The sequence below is a fragment of the Amblyomma maculatum genome, chromosome 2 (assembly GCF_055883805.1).
Source record: "Amblyomma maculatum isolate TAMU_Amacu chromosome 2, ASM5588380v1, whole genome shotgun sequence".
NCBI lineage: Eukaryota > Metazoa > Arthropoda > Arachnida > Ixodida > Ixodidae > Amblyomma > Amblyomma maculatum.
The window spans coordinates 1,775,577-1,787,705 of NC_139345.1; the positions used below are offsets into that span (position 1 = coordinate 1,775,577).

General features: G+C 42.6%; 1 protein-coding gene across 2 annotated transcripts in view; it reads left to right on the forward strand.

The window, feature by feature from the left end:
• The window catches only part of LOC146197819 (uncharacterized), a 129,951-nt gene that overhangs the window by 87,469 nt on the left and 30,353 nt on the right, over positions 1–12,129 (forward strand). The window contains exon 6 of one of the 2 annotated variants that reach the window (XR_014704899.1): positions 5,752–5,830. The exons of the other annotated variant lie outside the window; for it this stretch is intronic. The gene's annotated coding sequence lies outside the window, so the exon portion shown is untranslated. Of the gene's footprint in view, positions 1–5,751; positions 5,831–12,129 lie in introns of those variants that run through there. 2 annotated transcript variants of the gene reach the window in all.

Consider the following 12,129-nt stretch of genomic DNA (forward strand, 5'->3'; position numbering starts at 1 on the left):
AATAATGGATAGTGGTGGAGGATGGGACAAAAATAATATACACCAAAATAAATAGTAATCCTCCAGAATTTGCTGGGCAGAGTAAAGTGGAAATTGTGTTAAGTAAACACGAGTGTTGTGAACTTCTCAACAGAATCAGAATGCAAGTAATGGCAAAGCAAAATACTTTGAAACTAATCGCCTGTGCGCCTATAAATGGATTATCAATGAGAGATATGAGCCTGATCAATAGACTTGTTTCTCACCCTGCAAGTAAGCGAAAGAAAAACTGAATATGAAACTGTGAAAACAGTATTTGAGATGATAGATGAGTGAGATAAAATAGATTGTATATTGGTGACCGTCGAAGTAGCGTAAACTACGAATGCATTCTAGGACTGATGTAAACATAATCAACATCAGAGTGTAGATCTTCTGAAGAGTGTCAAAACTAAGTGCTGCACAGCTTCAAATAATGGAAGCGCCTATTAGAAATGAGCGTCTACGTACCTACAAGAAGCAGTTCAGTATTTATTGTTTAGGGGAGATTTTTCAAATGTAGGAGAGGCTTCCAAAGAAATTCAGGGTACTTTGAATTAAAACGGAAATAGAAAAATCGTATGGGTCACTAAAAACTGCAAAACGATGGATCATGGAGGAGGGTGGGAAACTAGAGAAGTATTGTCCAAGTTCACAAAAGCGAAATAAACAGTAAATGTCTTGAAGTTTTCTGCATAAAGTAAAGTAAAAATAACGTAAAGCATTGATGAGTTTTGTGATCCTTTCGACCGCGTCGAAAGTATAAAACACATTAAGAAATGTGATTACTTAATTTAGTGCAATTATGTACATTGTCGACCATGTGATTACTTTCCACACACCGGCCATCAAATTGTTCTAATGCGTTACTTATCGAAAATTAAGTACATTATACATATTTGCTCGAGATCATTGAGGCTGTCGCTGTAAATCTTATAAACTATCACATTTTCTCTTCAGAGTGCCTAATACTTCAAAATATGGACTGCATAAACTAATGGCAACACTAATAATCTCAGTACGCCTGTCTGCGCACCTGGATGAGGCGGCTCAATAGTGATATTTGCGGTGACGATTTAAGAGTAACTAGGCTTCTTAAAGGGAGAAGGGATTTTTTAGTTGAAATACAAATAGGAAAAGTACATGCAATAATTAAGAGTATAATTGAAACTGCAGGGTGGCCAACAGATCGCATAAAAAATTTGTGAAAAATATAAAGTAAAATTAGAGAGAAAACTCTGGAGTTTGCCATAAGAAGTGAAGTAAACATAGTGCTGTGATAGTAAAAAAGAAAAAAAAAAGCGTCTGTGTTGTGAACAGTTCAACCGCGTCGTATGTTGGGACTCCAGGAAATGAAAGCTCCTGGTGTATTGAGGATGAATGCGTAAGATACAGCTTCTGGGATCTTAAGTCTAACTGAATTAAACAATAAAGTATTACCTGTCACTTCGCACACCAAAGGAAAATTGTACTGAGCATTGAAAACAATGGAAGAAAGGAAAATGAACAAGGGTGGGACGAAATATAATGCGGAATCGGTGAACTGCAAAGTGAAGTAAACGGGGAATTACAGAATAATTTACTGGAGTGATGTGAAAATACCCATAATTAAGATAAATGTTGGGAGGCTGTCTAAACGTGAAAATAACTACTGTAAAATAATGGCAATACCTGGCACCCTTGAAATGCGTGTTTGTACACCTGGAGGAAATACTTCAAAAGTAACGTTATAAGTGCAGTGTTAAGGATAGCTAGACATCGCAAATAATAAAGGTGACACATTCACTTCAAGCAGAAATTGAAATTTTGTGAATCAATTTAAAGTAAAATAATGGATAGCGGAGGAGGGTGGGACAATAATTAAGTATAAAGTATTGGTGAAAGCCAAACAAAAAAAAAAGTTAAAACCTTGCAGTTCCCTAAATAAAGTATGGTGAAAATAGTACTTTGCTAAAGATCGGTATTGCAACAAAAAATGACTGCATCGATTTACGGCAACAATAAATAGCCTAGAAATGCTTGTCTGCATACAAGGTTATACTGAAATGATTCTACACAGAAAGAAGGAATCTCTGTTGCAGCGGAAATCGAAAAAAAAGAATCAAAATGATGGATAGTGGAGGAAGGTCGAACAATTATAAAAAATAATTTCCAAATCTGAAAAAAAAAAAAGAACAGCAAATATCATGCAGTTTTGTGCATGGAATAACGTACAGAATACGCGATAGCTACCATGAGCGTTGTGAACCTTCAACAGCCTAGAAAGCGAGGTCAGTATCAAGTAATGTCACCACCATATTTAATACAATTGTGAAGATCCCCAGCGACGTGAATACTGATGCTCTCGCTGCTAACCATGAAAACCACCATATCTTCTTTCCGGAACGCCTGAAATAATTTCAAATGAAGAAACGTGCTTCGTAATATTGCAGCCTGTCAGGCATTGAAGGACTTTAAAAATTTTATGGCCTCACCTTCTTTTGCGCACTTGCAAGAAGCACCTAAACAGCGAAAGTTTTAAGGATAATAGAGCATCATGGACAGAGAGAAGGGCCCTTGCCAAAACCCGATATGTTAAGGCAGCTGAATGAACTTGTAAAAGCGACACAATAACGGGCGCAGGACAGGGTGGGACAATAATAATGCGGAATCGGTGAACTATGTTAAAGAAAATAAAACAAGGAAAACCTACGTGTTTTAGACATGATTTAAGCTATGACTATAATTCACACTACGGTTGCAATCCCCTGAGAAGTGTTATAGAGACTTATCGCAACGCCTGTTCGAATTTAGACATCTTCCAGCGCACTTGCAAGAAGCCTATCAGCAGCGAAGTTTACGACGGCGTAATTGTAAGCATAACTAGCGTTCAGCATTACCCCTCGATTTCAAGCGGAAATAACGAAAATATACCAATAATGAAAACTGGAAATGGGCATTGAGAGTTGGATAATATAAAATGGGAGAATTGAAATTGAAATGGAATGAATGAATGAATGAATGAATGAATGAATGAATGAATGAATGAATGAATGAATGAATGAATGAATGAATGAATGAATGAATGAATGAATGAATGGACAGTGAAAGCCATGTAAATTTCAAAGTACAATAATGTGATACTACTCCATGGTTAAAATCAAAGTTAATCTCAACAGTATCGAAATTCCAAATGGCGCAAGTGATGGTAATGACTATACATTGCAACGATGTGCCCGTGAAACTTCAGGAACCACAGGAACCACAGGAACAGGGAAGTTTCGGATCACACGATGTTAAGAATAAAGATAAGATAGTAATAAATTATTATTGAGAGGTGCAGAAAGAAAATAGACAGGAATTAGCGAATTGGGGTAAAGTAAATAATATGGATGTAGCGAAAAGCGGAACTTTTAACTTTCAGTCTCGACAAAAACAAAGACTGTATGAAACTGTTGCAGCATCTAATGCGGTACATACATGTGCGTGCGCACCCGCAATAAGTACAATAATTGTAAAGTATCAGTAATTTACAAGGGCGGCAATCAAGAAATAGCTTTGGTATCAAGGTCTGGAACTTCTCCATGGTCTCAAAAATAACGACTGTTTTAAGTATTGGCCACACTTAGTACTGTGGAACTACGTGTCTGCGTAGTTCCACTTCAATAGCGAAGTTTCGGGTGTAGTTATTGAGTACAATTGGGCCTCTTGAAAAGAACATGATTATGAAGTATTTAAACTTACTGTAGAGGAAAGTTACGGATAACGCTACGATAAAAGAATATAAGGGCTGTCTTAAGGTATAAAAGCCTAATTGAATACTAACAGTCTCGTTTTTCCAAAGTAGACTACAATAAAGATTTTGCCGTTGTAAAGACCGGTGTTGTGAACCTCTCAGCAGCATAGGTTATGAGGGCAACATCAAGTATAGGCGACGCTTTGTACTCTGCAGAAGCGTGTCAAGTGTAATTCTGTCTTCTGACGTTATGAAGGATAACTAAACTTCATAAAAAGCGTTAAATATCATTGCACACATCACAGAAAAAGTGTACGGAGCAATGTAAGCAGTATTGAAGGAGAATGAAGAACGGCAACAAAACGAGTGCAGAATCGGGCAACCTGAAAGCGCAGTAAGCGATGAATATAGAAGTTTGCTCGACTGGTGTAAAGAAAATATTGTGGTACAATCAAAATAAGTGTCAGGATCCCCTCAAGACTCAAAAATAAGGATTGAATCAAGTAATGGCTGCACTCCTTTGCTTGAAAATAATTCGCGCATGCGAGGGACATACACTTCAAAAACTGTGTTTCAGGAAGTTGATAAGGATAACTAGGCTTCCTAAAGAGCAAAAATGACACTTTAAGTTTTTTTCGCGGAATTGAAAAAAAAAAAAAAAAGAAAATCTTTGGAGCAAATTAAAGTGATATAACCAATGAGGGAGAATAGGAAAGTAATAAATAATAAAATGTATTGGTGCAAGCGAGTAAATATGAATACTATGAGATTTTTAAATAGTAAAGCGTAAATAGCGCTGTTATAAAGACGAGTCTTCTGAGCATTTCTGCAGCGACAAGTATGATGTCTGTATCATGTAAAAGGAATTTCCAGTACAGAACTATTCCTGTGCACCTACAGTAATTATCTGAGTAGTGAAGTGTAAGATGCTGAGATTATAGGGAAACTAAGTCTAAGGAAAAAACGTGTTGCAGTAGTGGAGTTCCAGCTAATGCGGTTTTAAAGATAACTACATTTCACAGACGTCTGCCACATCATTCGTCAAAGGAAAATTGAATAGGGCGGTGAAGACAGTAAATTAAAAACAAACAAAAAAAAAAACCGGGAACAAAACGAATTCCGAGTTGGCCAAAATAAAAGCATAGTGAGCGGTGACTAAACTGGAATGATTTGATAATGCTTTTATGTAGTATAAATAGCTGAAGGGATCCTGCTAAAAATAAGGATAGCATCAAATAATGTATCTCCGCACCTGAAAGGAGATCTCAGTTGTAACGACTAGGATGAAGGTCTCCACTGTAACTGGAGTTCGTAAGAGAAAAGAGCCCTGTAAATTGAAATGAAAATGTATGAACAGATAGGGGAGGAGGTTAGTACAAAGATAAAAATATTACAGCCAGTTTAGCTTAGTTGGCCATATGCCCACTAACATGGTTTGTTCAGACATGACGTGAGGTATGTGCGCTGGCACGGGGTGTTTACCTTCGCTCTCAGCTCCGGGCTAGGTTTCCAGATGAGGCTTCAGGCACAGATCGATGAAATCGATGACTGCGGGCCTAAATGGCTGCGTGATATAAAATTTCGAGATCGCTAAATCAGCATAAGAAAACACCCTGAAAGGGCACTGCGATACATCTGTGCTCTCAATCTATTTTGCTCAGGTGGAAGCTGTTGCCAAAGGCGGCAAACAAAAAAAGTAAATAAATGCACAGCACGGGAAAGTGACATTTAAACACGCGGGATGATCAGTTGCGACGGGAACATAACGCTTTTGTGCAGGGGCTAGTGAAGCTGATCTTTTTGCCTCGTAGAGTGATGGAACCACAGTCGCTACAATATTCATTTTGTTCCTTCTAATGTTCGAGGCTTCAGACACCCAAACAATAGAGTTTTTTTAAGATTGAAAGCTTTAGTGTTGGCGCACTAATATTCAAAGATATTATTAAATTTATGAAACCGAAATTAATATAAATACTCTGCAATTTACAAAAAACAAAATTTGTTTAACCCCTCAACAGCGTCGAGCGTAAGGACTGAATCGAGCAAATCCAACCCCTATGCAAAAAGTTGCAAGAAGAGTATCAATAGCTGTGGCCGTGCTGGTAAGTATGTGACAATAACATGGTGGTCAGAGCAAGAAGACAGTGGTTTATTGGAACGTGTTGCGTATATAGCCCACAGTGATGCCGCACTGCGCATGTCAGTGACACAGAAGCACGCTTATACACGTGCCTGATACAATAGTAAGGTTTGAAAGTTTTCGAAGAAACTAAGGTTTACATAAAGGGGGCTTCTCTGCCACTCTACGCACCAAATACAATTTAACATGAAGCTATAAAAAACAGTGTTTGAAAGGAAAGGCCAGCAAGACAAAATGCATGCAGGCTGTTAAACATCACTAAGTGAGCTATAGATGCTGGTGTGATGTGGACTTATCGGTGTTATTTAAGATCAGACTGGGGATCCTCTCAACAGTTTCATAAATGAATACCGCATCACCTGACAATGTGAAAATACGTGTCTGCGCATCTGCAAGAAGTGCTTCAGTAGCGAACTTTTGGGTGAATTCTTTAGGTATTTAGGCTTCGTACAAACGGAAGAGGACCTTTCATTTGAAGAAGGATAAGGAAGATTGTATCGAATAACCAGAAGCACATTAATGGAGAGTAGAGGAGGGTAGAATAACAATACAAACAAATCTGTGATGATGCGAGAGCGAAGTGTACGTTGTGGAATTTACTACATGCCGTGTAGTAGGAATTTATGCCGTATTTACTACATAGTGTTATAAGAACCGTATCAATTGATGGCAACGCCCATTAGTATATAGGTTTCGGCCTGCCTCCTCCAAACTGCAGAGAAGAAGTGAAGTTCTAGCTGCGGCCTTAGTAATAACTTTACATAAAGCATTTTGTCACAATAACCATTAAATGACAATTGTATTGAGCAATGAGAACAGTAGAGCAGATAATTGGGATAAAAACTAATGCGGAATCGGTGAGTGCAAAGGCGTGGTAAACGGTGAACAGGGACGAGCAGATTTAAATGAACTATAAAATATTAGTATAATTAAAATCAATCTTTAAATAGCCTTAACTGTCAACAATAAGGGCTGCATCAAGTAAGGGGAATGTCTGCTATTTGTGAAATATGGGTTTGTGTGTTATTCCTGGAAGGAATAACTCCAAAACTAATGTCGTGCATAAGTTCGTGAAGCTTCTAACGTTCCTATTTCAGGAACTATTTTCGGTTGCTATTCGGCGAAAACTAAAGAGCCGAAATCCGCCAGCCCCCTCCGCAACAAAATATAGTCGATCCAAAAATGTCGCTGATCTTGGTCTGGAATTGCTGAACTTATCATGTTATTGAATTAAGCTTACACTGCCGTATTGGCCAGTACAGCATGGCTATAATACCCGTCGGGCGCTTATTGACAGCTGGGCTGCCTGTCTGCAATGCCGCGAAGCGTAGTCAGGCCGCGTCTCCCCGCCGGTTTCGGTGCGTTTTCGCAATCGCGCTTGATTTCGCATCGTACTTTGCCTTGACACTGGATCAATCTCGAATTTGGCAGCTCGAATATTGATTTTTCAGCGTCAAGGCAGAACTATAAATCCGAAACCGTAACAAAGGCCACATGTGGCTGAACTATTTCGTATCAGAACACACCACTCCCGTAGCCTTGTGTGCAAATCTACGGGACGCTGTCCCCGAGCACAGACACGGTAAAAGGTCCAGATAAGCCTTCGAATTGAAGCGGAATTAAGAAAAAAATTCAGAATTTCTTTAAAATATTGGACATTGCAGGATGGTGTGAGAACAACATTGTAGAAAGCGAAACAAAAGCAAATACTTGAAAATGAAAAGAGCATCAGGGCAAATACCGGAGTCATAAGCCTCTATACAGCTATAGGTTAGGATTTGACCGAGTAATGGCAGCGCCTAATGAAGGATCATGTACCTGCGCATGGCAACAACAATTTGATGAAAGATCTGTTTAATTGTCAAAGGAATATTATATGGATTATTGCATTGAGGCAAAAGAAGGAAGGAAGATAAGAAGAGGGCGAAAAAGAATGCAGAATTGATTAATTCAGATCGAAGTGCACTTGGTGAATCTAGAGCATTTTTCTGCATTAGTGCAAAACATCGCCATAATCGAGGTCTGTGTTGGGATCCTGGAATCCTCCCATTAGTGGCGAAATAAGGACTGCATCAAACAATTGAACTAATTTCTTGATGGGAGCTATGTGCCTGCGCAACTGCAAAAAGCACCTCAATATAGAAGATTCTTGTGAATTGTTTATTGGTACAAATATCTAGGCTTCGTGAAGAGAGTCAGAGCCTTCACTTGAAATTAAACTATAGATGCTTGAATAAGATATAAGTGCAGCAATCGATATTTGAAGATCACAGGCCACTAACGAAAAAAGTTGTGCGGAAGACATGAAACCAAATTAATCGGTGAGTATACAGTAATGCGCGGAGTGGAGTAGAATACCAAAATTCTACAATAAACGAGTATAAACGAATGTGTTGTGGCTTCTCGACGGCGTTAAACGAAGAACGTGTACTTCAAACATCACAGCAAATCGGTAGGAAGCAGTAGATGTGATTAAGAGAAGCGCTGAAAGGAAAAAGTGGAATTGGCGAACATTAAAGCGAAATAAATGGTGGGTAGACAGCTTTGCTGGTGTCATGTAAAAATTACCCTTTTTGGGATCAGGTTTTCAGAACTAATCAACAATGTCAGTTCTAACGACTTCGATCAAGTGGAAGTACCACCGGAAATACCAGTCGGCGCCTCTTCAAGACAATCCTCAACAATGAAATTTTTTACTGTTTTTAAAAGTCGCCCAGCTTAATAGAGACAGGTCAGCCCCCTTCCTTTTGAAATGACAATAGGAATATCGTACAGAGTAATTGATGGTGCAATAATGAATAGTGTTAGTGTAATGAATAGTCAAACACCGAGGAAAAGTAAACGATTGGCGAAACTGTGCAAACGAAATTAAAGTGCATACTCCGTTTTCTGACGAACAGGTCCTACAACAAGAACATTGCTTTTGTAAAAACCGGTGTTATGAAGCTCTCAGCGGCTTCGGTAGAAAGGGCGCGGCATAAAGTAATTTTGTAAAGCAAAGGCGCTGCATCAAAACCACATAATATTGTGGAACCATTATTCTGCGCATGCGCAAGACTATAATTAATATTCATTACTAATTTAAATAGCGCGAATACGAAGACACAGGACAAGATAAAAGAAAGCCACAGTACAAGCGCTATTGTATTATTCTTTTATTTATTTTTGGCGGCTGACGTTTTTAAAAGGAGCTAAGCTTGATAAAAATATTTATAGATCATTTCACACATCAGAGGAAATTTGCAAGAAGCTATGCAAATAACAGAATATAGTAAAGAGTAGAAGAATGAAACCAAAAATTGTATGAAAGTGGTGAGTATGAAAGCACAACAAGCGGTTCATACCGAACAAGCTGCCGCTCGATCCCTCGTCGTACTGTGGAGTCTGCAAGGGCCATCCTGCAGCCTTCCAGGTTGGCGACGGAAACATCCAGCATCCCTAACGCAACCTCCGGCCGCCCGTGCGCTGACCTTTGGGCGCATGCGGCCGCCTCATGGACCGCGAGTGGCTCCCCGGGATCCGTGCACACCTGGGCGCATGGGCCGCCTACGCGCCGCCAGAAACGGCGGTTCCCAACGCAGTGCTGCATCGCAGTAGCTGCCAGCGGTCACCTAAGTTGCCGCTAGATCCCTCGTCGCACGGTGGAGTCTGCAAGGGCCATCCTGCAGCCTTCCCGGTCGGCGACGGAAACATCCAGCATCTCCGACGCAACCTTCGGCCGCCTGTGGGCTGACCCTTGCGCGCATGCGGCCGCCTCATGGACCAAGGGGGGCTCCCCGGATCCGTGCACACCTGATGGGCGCATGGGCCGCCTACGCGCCGCCGGAAACGGCGGTTCCCAACGCAGTGCTGCATCGCAGTAGCTACCAGCGGTCACCTCAGTTGTCGCTAGATCCCTCGTCGCACGGTGAACCTGCAAGGGTTGTCCTGCAGCCTTCCCGGTCGGCGACGGAAACATCCAGCATCTCCGACGCAACCTTCGGCCGCCTGTGGGCTGACCCTTCCGCGCATGCGGCCGCCTCATGGACCAAGGGGGGCTCCCCGGATCCGTGCACACCTGATGGGCGCATGGGCCGCCTACGCGCCGCCGGAAACGGCGGTTCCCAAGGCAGTGCTGCATCGCAGTAGCTGCCAGCAGTCACCTCAGTTGTCGCTAGATCCCTCGTCGCACGGTGAACCTGCAAGGGTTGTCCTGCAGCCTTCCCGGTCGGCGACGGAAACATCCAGCATCCCCGACGCAACCTTCGGCCGCCTGTGGGCTGACCCTTGCGCGCATGCGGCCGCCTCATGGACCAAGGGGGGCTCTCCGGATCCGTGCACACCTGATGGGCGCATGGGCCGCCTACGCGCCGCCGGAAACGGCGGTTCCCAACGCAGTGCTGCATCGCAGTAGCTACCAGCGGTCACCTCAGTTGTCGCTAGATCCCTCGTCGCACGGTGAACCTGCAAGGGTTGTCCTGCAGCCTTCCCGGTCGGCGACGGAAACATCCAGCATCTCCGACGCAACCTTCGGCCGCCTGTGGGCTGACCCATGCGCGCATGCGGCCGCCTCATGGACCAAGGGGGCCTCTCCGGATCCGTGCACACCTGATGGGCGCATGGGCCGCCTACGCGCCGCCGGAAACGGCGGTTCCCAACGCAGTGCTGCATCGCAGTAGCTACCAGCGGTCACCTCAGTTGTCGCTAGATCCCTCGTCGCACGGTGAACCTGCAAGGGTTGTCCTGCAGCCTTCCCGGTCGCGTATTAGCAAACCATATCCCGTAGGAGCACTCGAGCAGACGACGCTTTGGCGCGGATGGATGGATGGATGGATAAGGCTGAACCCTTTGAATCGGGCGGCGGCGCCACAGGCCGCCTAGCCGTGAATAGTAATATATAGTGTGGACCTATTCTTGCCTTCCTTCCACCAATCAGCTAACCTTCGTTTGGTTATTTCTACCCTTTTAAAGTATATTTTCCCTTCATTATCCTTAAACCCCAATGCTTTGGCTAAATCTGGCCCATTGCCTTGAACTATAGGGCGGAGCCCTTTACAGGAAATTGTTAAGTGTTCAGGCGTTTCCTCATCCTCCCCACACACCCTGCACAGCGTGTCTATATCTTGGTACTTGACTTGGTACGTCTTAGTCCGCAATACTCCTGTCCTAGCCTCGAACAACAATGGGCTGCCCCTAGAATTATCGTAAATGTTTTCTTTGGCTATTTCCTGCTTGAAAGTTCGGTACATTTCTAATGCTGATTTAGTCTCCATCTCTGTTTTCCACAGACCCCTCTCTGTTTCCTTAACCTTTTTCTTAATTGATAATTCCTGGCTGGTCCTCCTACTGCTGTCCAAATATTTGCTTGCCAATTTTCTTGTCCGCCTTCTCCATCTTGTGTCAACATTCCTCATGTAGAGGTAGCTGAAGACTTTCCTAGCCCACCGCTTTTCTCCCACTTTTCTCAATCGTTGCTCAAACGCTATCTTGCTGCCAGCTTCCCTGCTCTCAAAAGAAGACCATCCCATGTCACCTTGCACGTGCACCCTGGTTTGGCGTATTCCCATGAGCTCCTAAAGCAAGCCTACCCACCCCACGCTGCTTAATTTCCAACCGTGCTCGGACCTCTGATCTCATACACAGGACTGCATTGGCAAAAGTCAGACTAGGAACCATCACCCCTTTCCAATTCCACAGCGCCCTGTTTTTCATGACGGCTGCGTTTCTACTTCCCTTAGCTGCCACATATTTTTCATGCTCCGTTAGGTATTCAGCTCCAGTATTTATCCACACCCCAAGATACATGTACTTATTCACTACTTCCAGCATGTCCTCCTGTATCCTATGTTCGCCGGCCTCATTAACATTAAAAATCATGACTGCCGATTTTTCCTTGCTAAACTGCAGACCTAACTTATCTCCCTCTGTACCGCAGATATCCGTCAACTCCTGCAAATCTACCCTGTTGTCAGCCATCAGTACTATATCATCTGCACACATTAGTCCTGGTAATGACTGTGGAATAAATTCTCCTTGCTTGAATAAAGAATGGTTGAAGCCGAGTCCACTCCCCGCTAGTTTAGCCTCTAATCCTTGCAGGTACAGCATGAACAACAAAGGTGACAGGGGACATCCTTGTCTAAGCCCCTTCTTTACCTCTACAGGCTTCGACACCTTTTTTTCCCATTTTATTAGCACCTGGTTATCCTTATAAATATCTTTTAAAAGATTGGTTACTCCGTTTTCCACACCCACCACATCCAGAATACTCCATAAG